This window comes from Chaetura pelagica, unplaced genomic scaffold (assembly GCF_000747805.2).
Source record: "Chaetura pelagica isolate M959 unplaced genomic scaffold, ChaPel_1.0 scaffold10, whole genome shotgun sequence".
Taxonomy (NCBI): Eukaryota; Metazoa; Chordata; class Aves; order Apodiformes; family Apodidae; genus Chaetura; species Chaetura pelagica.
The window spans coordinates 9,736,868-9,746,388 of NW_009952263.1; positions in this window are offsets into that span (position 1 = coordinate 9,736,868).

Genomic DNA, 9,521 nt, shown 5'->3' on the forward strand with positions numbered 1-9,521 from the left:
GAAAAGAGGGAAAGTGTCCTATCTCTTAAGAGTATCTTCATCTGGGGAAACAAGTACTTTATGCGGAAGATGACAAGTTAGGAACATGAAGGGAATTCTACTTTTTCCACTTAAAGACTGTGGAATTTTTAGTAGCTGAATAGTGTTATATCAATGGTTATGGAGATTTGGAGGTCCTCCAGCTATCCATGGGAACCACTGACATATACACCTTTGCTCCCACAAGCCTTAGCCTCTCTGGAGGCACTGGCAAGCAAAGTGACAATTAAAATCTTGGCCTTGTGACAGATACTTTTTAAATACTCTCCAGCAATTAAATCAGAGCTCAAATGATAGGCCAAGCCTTTATTCACAGAGAAAGTCTCAGGAAACTAACCATTTGGAAGGAGACTAGTTAGGAATGGGATTACTTGCAGGAATAAGACATACACGGCTGAGACCATATGCTTACAGCGACTTCCCTTACTTCTGCACAACACCATGGGCTTCTTGAAGTTAAAGTGCTCCTTTACTTCCATGGGGTAACATTCATCTGTATTTATGTTACTTCTAGAGGCTTAGTCAACCATTGTACAGAAGTTTTTAGCATATTTTTATTTTCCCTAATGTGCTTGAGCTCTGGATCAGGCCCTCGGAGATTTTAAATGCTCCAGGGAATACTCAGTTTTGGGGTGCTCTGCAGCAGGGATTGTACCAGTTGCCACCAGCACTTTGCCTAAGTAACTAGTCTGAACCTGCAGTTTTCCCACTAAGGTAATCTGGCAATTCTGAAGCTTTTTTTAGAAGGATACAGTCAATGTTGCCATACTGGGTGGTACTATGATGAGGAGAATAAAGAGTTGGCTCAGTTTATATCCTAAAAGATGTAGATTGGATGCCTGCTTAGTTATTTCCAGGATCCTCGAGTAGAAAAGCCTAAACCCACCAGTTGCCATTTCTATAGAATTAAGACTGTTCATCTTTCATTAAGCTTGGCTATGTCCTCTACGTTAAAACATTACAAAAACCTCCCCATCAGTTTTTCTATCTCCCATGTAGCTTATTGTAAATGTATTTGAGTAATCTGTAAAACTTCTGATTTCAAAGGTTCCTCTTTTTTTCCTTCTTTTTTTTTATTTCTTTTTTTTTTTTAAGTTCACTCTACTGTCTTTTTTATTCTTATACTTATTCCCCTTTTAAACTTAAATATACAAGAAACACATGCCTTTGCTAAAGCTTTGGTCCAAGTTCTGCTTTTATTCACAAAAGTTTTCTGCTGACTTCAGAAAGAAGGGATTTGATTCCAAAAGATAAAAAAATGTCTAAGAAAAAAAACATTTAGTCAGATTAAACACTGCACTTCTTGCCATCAGTTGATATTGTTACACCGATGATAACATGAAGGTCATGTGCTCTGAACTATACAAACATTCTCAGCATGGCACAGTTTATGGCAGCAACTGTGCTGATATAAAAAATCTGCAGACAAATTATTTGGAACAGCTTGTACCAGGTATAAAAATGGGAAGCATCCTCATCACAAATGTGTGGTGTTATATACGTAGATCTAAAAATGAGACTGCAAAGACTGTAGGAGCAGAAGGATGGATTCTTTTCTGGTTTATAATGTTTTAAATCAACAGCTTTAGTTTCACTATGTATACACTGGCTTAATTAAGAGTCAACTTCGACACTGAAAATTTCAGAATGTACTGCAGCTCAGTCCTTTATAAAACCATGCTTATACAATGTATTTCTAATGTCACACACAAAACCACAGCAACTGGTGGAATGAAGGCTTTATTTTGTGAGTGATGAGACCTGACACACTTTGGCTGTCATCTGCTTGTTCCCATCTAGGCTAGGTAAGTATGAGCAAGCCTCTTACCAGCCCACAACTATCTCATGATCCCTGTAAAATGAGTTTGTTAGCTCAGCCACTAGCAGATATCTGAAAAAAACACCACCACACCTGAAGTTCTCATTGTTAAGTTTCACGGTAGTGCTTCTTAGAGGTATCCCCCTCAGATAAGATTTGAGATGCAACATAGAAAACCCTGGACTGCTGATTTCCACATTCATACAATCCATGCCAGAGAAGCTGAAATTGCAGGGACTATCACAGTAGCGTGTCTGATGGAACTAATGAAAAAGGGTGGATTAAACCAGTGTAAATATTCTAGCATAATAGAGGAGCTCAGGAATCTGAGATAGTTGAGCTTGCTTAAACATTAGCAGAACAAAAGCAAGAATTCCTTGAGATGTTGTTCTTCATACCTTGTTGACACATAATCTTTCCACAAGGTAGCAGAGTCCATGGGAATCCCAGCTGCTGTGCTCTGCTCCCACACAGAGCACTTCCTAAGTGGGAAGGATCCAGAGAGATCTCTCTCTCAAGCAATACAAAAAAAAAAAAAACCCAAACAAAACCCCAAAAAACAACTTCTGACTTCTGTCCAAAGCTAAGGGAAAAGGAAAGCAGGGGAGAAGAGTGGCATATGGTTACTTCTTAGCTGATCATACATTTTTTGGTTCAGGAAATTAACCAAGATTTAGATCCACTCCAAGTTGTGGGCTATCAGTTGGGTGGTAACTGTAGTTTACTACTAACTAAACAGCTACATCAAGTACCTTTATCTTTCTTTTCTTTTCTTTTCTTTTCTTTTCTTTTCTTTTCTTTTCTTTTCTTTTCTTTTCTTTTCTTTTCTTTTCTTTTTTTCTTGTAAGGCTGTGATAAATAAGTTTATACACAACTCTAATACCCTGTTTCTAATTTATGCTTTCAATTGTCAATAATTTTGCTGTAGTCAAAACAATGTTAATTAAACTGCCTGTATAATAAATACTAAAAATGTCAAAATTAACTCTGACCCTCTATATATAGCAGAAAACAGACTATCTCATAATATTTTTTTCTGTAATTCATTTATTGCATTGGGCAAACAATATGGTACTTTTTCCAAGGCACTGGACAGGTTCCAGGACATCTGTTTCTCTCCCTAATTCTGCCACAAAGACAGAATCACTGAATGGCCTTGAAACCATCCAAGGAGAGGGCTTCCACAACTTCCCTGGGCAACCTGGGAAGATGTTCTCTGGGAAGATCTCAACATCCTCACACTAAAGAATTTCCTCCTAATGTCTAAACTAACTCTACCCTTTTCCAGTTTAAAGCCATTGCCTCTTGTCTTACCGCTATACAGTCTTGTAAATAGTCCCTTCCCAGCTTTCCTGCAGGCCCGTTCAAGTACTGGAAGGCCACTATGAGATCTCCCTTGAGCCTTCTCGAGGCTGAACAGCCCCAACTCTCTTAGCCTGTCTTCACAGGAGAGGTGCTCCAGCCCTCTGATCATCTTCATGGCCCCTTCTCTGGACTCTTTCCAACAGCTACATGTCCTTCTTATGCCTGGGGGTCCCAGAACTGGACACTCAAGTTTGGGTCTCAAGAGAGTTGTGTAGAGGGGGAGAATACTCTCCCTTGACCTGCTGACCACACTGATTTTGATGCAGCCCAGGACACGATTTGCTTTCTGGGCTGCACATGCACGTTGCCTGCTCCGGTTGAGCATTTAATCAACCAACACTGCTAAGTCCTTCTCCTTAGGCCTGCTCTCTATTCATTCTCCCCCCAGCCTGTAATTGTGCTTGGGCTTGCCCTGACCAATGTGCAGGGCCTTGCACTTGACCTTGTTGAACTTCTTGTGGTTTGCACAGGTCCACTTCCCAAGCCTGTCAATGTCCCTCTTTGTGTCATATAAAATATCATCATAAAGGTGCTTTTTCTATCTTTTAGTCAAAGGACCACCTAAGCTTCTTGAAAAAGTCCTGAGACCATCTTTTGCAGCACCTCCAGGATTGTTTCATCTAAGTAAGCAGCAAAACACTCAAAGTTTGGTTTTGGCCACTTTACTTCCTTTGTTGTATGTGCAGGAATATGGGTCAATAGGTTTGCAAGCCTTATAGTCCATCAGTAGTTCACAGACCACAAAGTAAAAAGCATGCTACTTCAACTCATTATAGCCTTCATTTTGATGTTTACTGAATGATTTGGAAAGCTTAACTTCATAATTTTTCTTTGAATGTTGTCAGCGGCTTTCCCTAAAAATGGTAGATGACTGGGCTTGACCCCAAGACCTTGTCTCTTTAGCTGCTTCACCTCTGAAGCAATCAAGGCAGCCATTCCCCCCCGATCCTTATGTATAGATAAATTAATTTAGCTTTGTTCAGTATGGTAGTTATTTTTTGAGGGCATCTTCAAAGGCAAAAAAAAAAAAAAGGAAATATTGCTGCTTTCCTCTTGTTTCCTATCACTGCCTATATTCATAGAATCCTACCATTTCAAATTCCTATAATCTGCTTGCTTTTTTTTAATTGAGAATTTTCCTCAAGATGAGGTAAGATAAGAATGAATCGTTATGATCCCACATTGTCTCTGATTTCAAGACTCCTTTAAGTCCCTCATTCATGAGGTGAGGAAATCTTGCTCTAGGGGTAGATTGTATCCCTTGACCTACTGATCACAGAAAATCCTTCCATCTCACAACATTTTCTTAGTACAGAGGAAGCATCCATGCAAGATCCTGCTGAGAAAATAATTATTGTGCAATTTGTAGTGCAACCACCTAGTCACCTACACATCTTGACCTCCATGCAGCTTCCTCACAAAAGCCCTCATGTAATGGTCATGGGATACATCACCTTCTGTCTCACCATACATTAATATTAATTCTCACTCTCATGTGAATTAATGCAAGTATTTATCATGTATTCAATCTGACATTTAATATACAAAGCTTGTGACTATGACAAGAGTAATTTATCTCAGGTTGAAAGTATAAATTATAACAATTTTTAACTACTTCCCCCAGTGTGTTTAAAATGGTCACTTCCTATCATGTGACTTATGAAAGAACCTTTTCAGGAATTAAAAATATTCTACAAAACACATCATGCTGCTTTAAAAGTTCATTAATTATTACTTACACAAAGTTGTGAAACAAAGTGAAAATTAGACTTGAAGTGCATGATCTCTCCTGTCAGACACCTTATATTCTTGATGTGTGGATAAAAGGAAAAATAAGATTATGTAGTGCTTTCTGACAATTCTAAAGGAGTTTCAAGCAGAGCTAGAGTCAGAAGCAAATTAAGTTTAACTCTGCCATTATACTGTGTGAGTGTACCTAGGTTAGAAATTTTCCCATCGAATCTTTGTTTAGGTTTCTATTTTTTATGTAACCTTTCTTTTTGAAGTTACAGTGAGGCATATACTGAATAATTAATATACTGTGATATTAATCCCTTGAAGATTAATATTGGACACCTGATTGTACAAACCACTTACAGAAGACAGAATTATTTTACAAGCTCTTGATTGTGTATCCATGAGGTGGATTTTGTAAACACACACACACAAAAAGGCAAAGTTTGGTTTAATAAACTTGCATTTCAAGAAAGTAATTCAGAGATTATAAAGTTAGCATTTACTTGTGGGTGCTAGGCGTTTAGTACTGCAAATGAATTTTAATTTACTAATCTGAGTAAAGCCAGACCAACAAGCCTACTTCATCTCATGTTTTCTGGTCCACTTAGGAGATATGATTGTTAGGGAAGCCAAAAGAGAGACTTAACACACAAAGTTTTGAACTCTCTGACATATTTGGCAGAGAGGCACAAGTTCTGCAGAGACTAAACTATTCCCATACAGGGTTCAGACATGCTGTCAAGGCAGCCAGTATAGGAAGTTTAGTGCAACAGCTGCCCTGTAAACAAATAAAGGATAATATTTTCCAGGGATTTGATATCTTCAGCAACACGTGTCAAGATGGACTTAAGCCCACAGAAAAGCAGTCCTCTGTAACAATGTTGGTTTTTTTTAATGCTCTGGGCCACACATATTTATATATATGTATATTTGTTCACCCAGAGAAACTTGAGTTTGCAGTACCCCCTGCTGTCTTTTGAGAAATCCATTCAATAATAATTGTTCCTGTATTATCTGCTGTTATCCCTTCAACACTGGATACACTAAAGTTGTCTCACATGCATAGATTTCATCAATCCATTTTCCTGATCTATTCTTTGCACCTATCTTGCTGCAAAAATGGACTATCCTCTTCAGCAGTAAAGCTGCAGTCTTTTTAAAGTGAAGTTTAAATTTGTTACATGCAGTTTATTTGCAAATCCACGAAACAGCAACAAAATGGTCCATAGAAAAATGTATGGATCAGCAGTTATCTGCAAAACTTCAGGCACAAAAATAGAGACACATTCAAGCCCCAGAAAAAAAAACAAAGTAAAGTATAAAACTTAAAACCCTAAGAATATAAAATGTATTCTAGCATAGAGGATGAAAGATCCCATGGGCCTTGAATAGTCTGAAAAACGTATATAGCTTATTTACAGTAAATTACAGATTCAGCTTCAGTCATATTGTCATGAAAAATGACATGAAAAAATGAGGGAGGCAAAAGGTCCTGGTCTATGAAATGCAGCGTAGTCATCTGGCAAATACTGAAGAATAGGGCCTTACTTACCCAATACATTTATAGTCCAGTTTCCATATTACTGAAGCTAATTCAAAGACACCTATGGCACAAGGATTGTCTTCACTTGTTTAGAAAATGTGCCAGGATTTTAGCTTTAACTGGTACTTGCAGTGGAAGTGTTCAAAATGTCCAAACTGATATTCTTAGGCCATATTGCAACCTAAACTCCCATGGTTTCCAAGGGCTACAAGCATGAACAACACTTAAGGAATGTGAAGTATACTGAATGTACTATTTCAGCAGACATCTCAAACAAAATTCCATAGGCCAGCTTTTCTATTAGAAGGAAAAAAATATTTTTCTGAAGAAAAATAGTACTTTGTGCAAGAATCCTTGCCCAAATAACTCAAAGGATGCCATTGCCTGTCAGTACCAGACTGATAAAAGTTACTTTAGTAGTCGTAACTCATAACAGGACTTTAAAAAATAATAGGCAGATTTTTAAAAATATTAACCCTATGCTGTAAGTTTTAAACTACTGTTCATAATTTTTCCTGGGTCAGCTTTACTGTACAGAGAAGAAGAACAATCTTCTTCACAGTTTTTGAGATTTTAAAAAACTTTTCAGAAACAGAGGTAGGTAGGTAGGTAGGTAGGTAGGAAGGTAGGTAGGAAGGAAGGACTGCCTAATTATTCAGGCTTAGAATTTGCTTAGAGCAATACATCATGCATCATTAAAACCACAAAATCAAAAGACTAATTTAGATTGGAAGGAATCTCTGCTTCAGCCAGTGCCCTCCCAATAGCAGGTTTCTCCAAGGCTTGTCCAGCCAAGTTCAGGCTCTCTCCAAAGACAGATTGCTCACCCTCTCTGGGCACCCATTTCAATGCTTGACCACCCTCATGGTGAAAAAGATTTTCCTAATATCTAATTAGCATTTCTCACAATCTGATTTGTGTCTGTTGTCTCTTCCTGTCACTGTACATGTCTGAGAAGTCTGGCTCTGTCTTCTCTGCACCCTCCCATTATGTGGGTTGTGAGTAGTAAGATCCCCTCTTAGCTTTCTCTTCTGCAGGCTGAAGAAGGTCTCTCCCTGTACATCCTGTGCATCAGCCCCTGATCATCTTGGTTGCCCTCCACTACACCCAATACAGTACGTCAGTGTCCTTATACTGGGGAGTCCAAAACTCGCAAGTTACAAGTAAAGGTTATTATATATTCTATGTTGTACATATATCACAAAGGCATATATATATTAGACACAAAGTCTAATACTTCGTGTTCCTTAGTAGTATTGTCTTTTGATTAGACTTTCATTTTTAGCTCTTCACTACTTCAATTATTTATTCTGTAAATTTCAATCTAATTACATTTAATTTTAATTTAAATAACATTGTATCTAAGGGAAAAAAAAAAAAATGTAGTTGATATCTGTGGGTCTTAAGCTCTTAAACTGCAGGCTCTTTTAATTCTGGGTGAAAAATCAGACACGCTGATGTTTCACTTCCATGTTGAAGGCAGAAAGGTAGAAGCCAAACTCTAAAAATGCTCAGATTTTTTTAAAAAAACATTAAGTGTTTGGGAAATTAGCATTAACCACACCATTATTCCGGAACACACGCAGTGAATGTTCATACAGTCACCACACGTAACAAACGAAACCAAAAAACCACCAGTGTTCAGTCATGTGGGTTGGCAGTGACAGGCTAGAGGATTCCCCTGTGGAGGGAAGGCCCTTTCTGAAGTTCACTTCCTTCTAAGATAGGATGTCTTCTCGCCTCTGCAGACTGCAGATGAGGTCTGTCCAAAGAGCTTGCTTTCAATTTTGTGGTTAATACACTTCCAAGAATTATTATCCAACCGTGAGGAGGAACTGTTTTCTTTAACAATATAAATTACCTTGTGCAAAAAGTGGTGAGGACAGACTTACCCTGGTCCAGGCCAGGCTTATTTCAGCTTCAACTGCTTTAACCAAATGGAGGTCAACCCATTTCTGAACCAAATAAAGTGCTTTTGTACAAGTTTGCAACTGCATAACCTATGCAGAGCAGTTTAGGATGGATATAACAAATTTCAGTAAAAATATACATAACGGAATAAAAATAGAAATGGTTGGGGGAAATCACTATTTTGCTCCTATTTTCTTTTTTATATCTTTTTTTTTTTTCTCCTTTATTTTACTGTTATCATTCAGCTTAGAAGTGAATCAGGACACACTTGACACTGTCTTTTTGAAAAAGCCAAGAAGTTCCTGGAGGTTTTATTTGAAGAGACATCTATGTTCTTTTTGTTTATCATCCATGTATCACTTCTTGTGATTTAAGTGGGGCCAGAATAACATTGCAGATATTAGCAGAGGTGCTTGAGACAGTGCTATAACCATTTTCCATAGGCAGAATTCTGGCTTATGTATGCATTCATTATTTTACTTCTCTAATGCCTTTTCCTCTTTCTGGTCACACTAGTAATCTAGCGTCCATTCATTTAAGAAGGAAAAGACATCTAAGGGATATTGCACCTTGCCTGGGTACTTATTTATGCCTGTTCTTGTTCAGTGATTATACAAAGATTTTTGTTTGTACAAAGAAGTTGCAATGGCTTGAGTTAAACGGGATTTTTTTAAAAAATAAAAAGCCCACAATGTATTTAGGTCAGTACAAATTCCTTGTTGGAAACTTTGAGATAATCTTAAATCTTAAGCTATATAAACTTTAAATACTTCACTGAAGAAAAAGAAAAAAAAGAAAAAAACAACCAACCAAACAGTGTCAACAAAAAAACTTGTGCTAAAATAACATAAGTTAATTTTTAGAAACCTGTTGCATTTCTGAGTAAATCAGGCCTGGCAAGTTCCCCCCACCTAGTTTATTTTCAGAGAAGGAAGCATCTCTTCCCATTGCTATAGTTGTACAGCTGTAACCAATTGCTTCATGAGCGTGCAACCTGATTGCTTTTATTTTGTTTGAGATGGAGTTGAAAGGAACAGCTTCAGCTGTAGATGAACTAAATTCCTGTTTGCAGAGATTAAGTGATTTTTGCTTCTTGTTTAAGGGTCT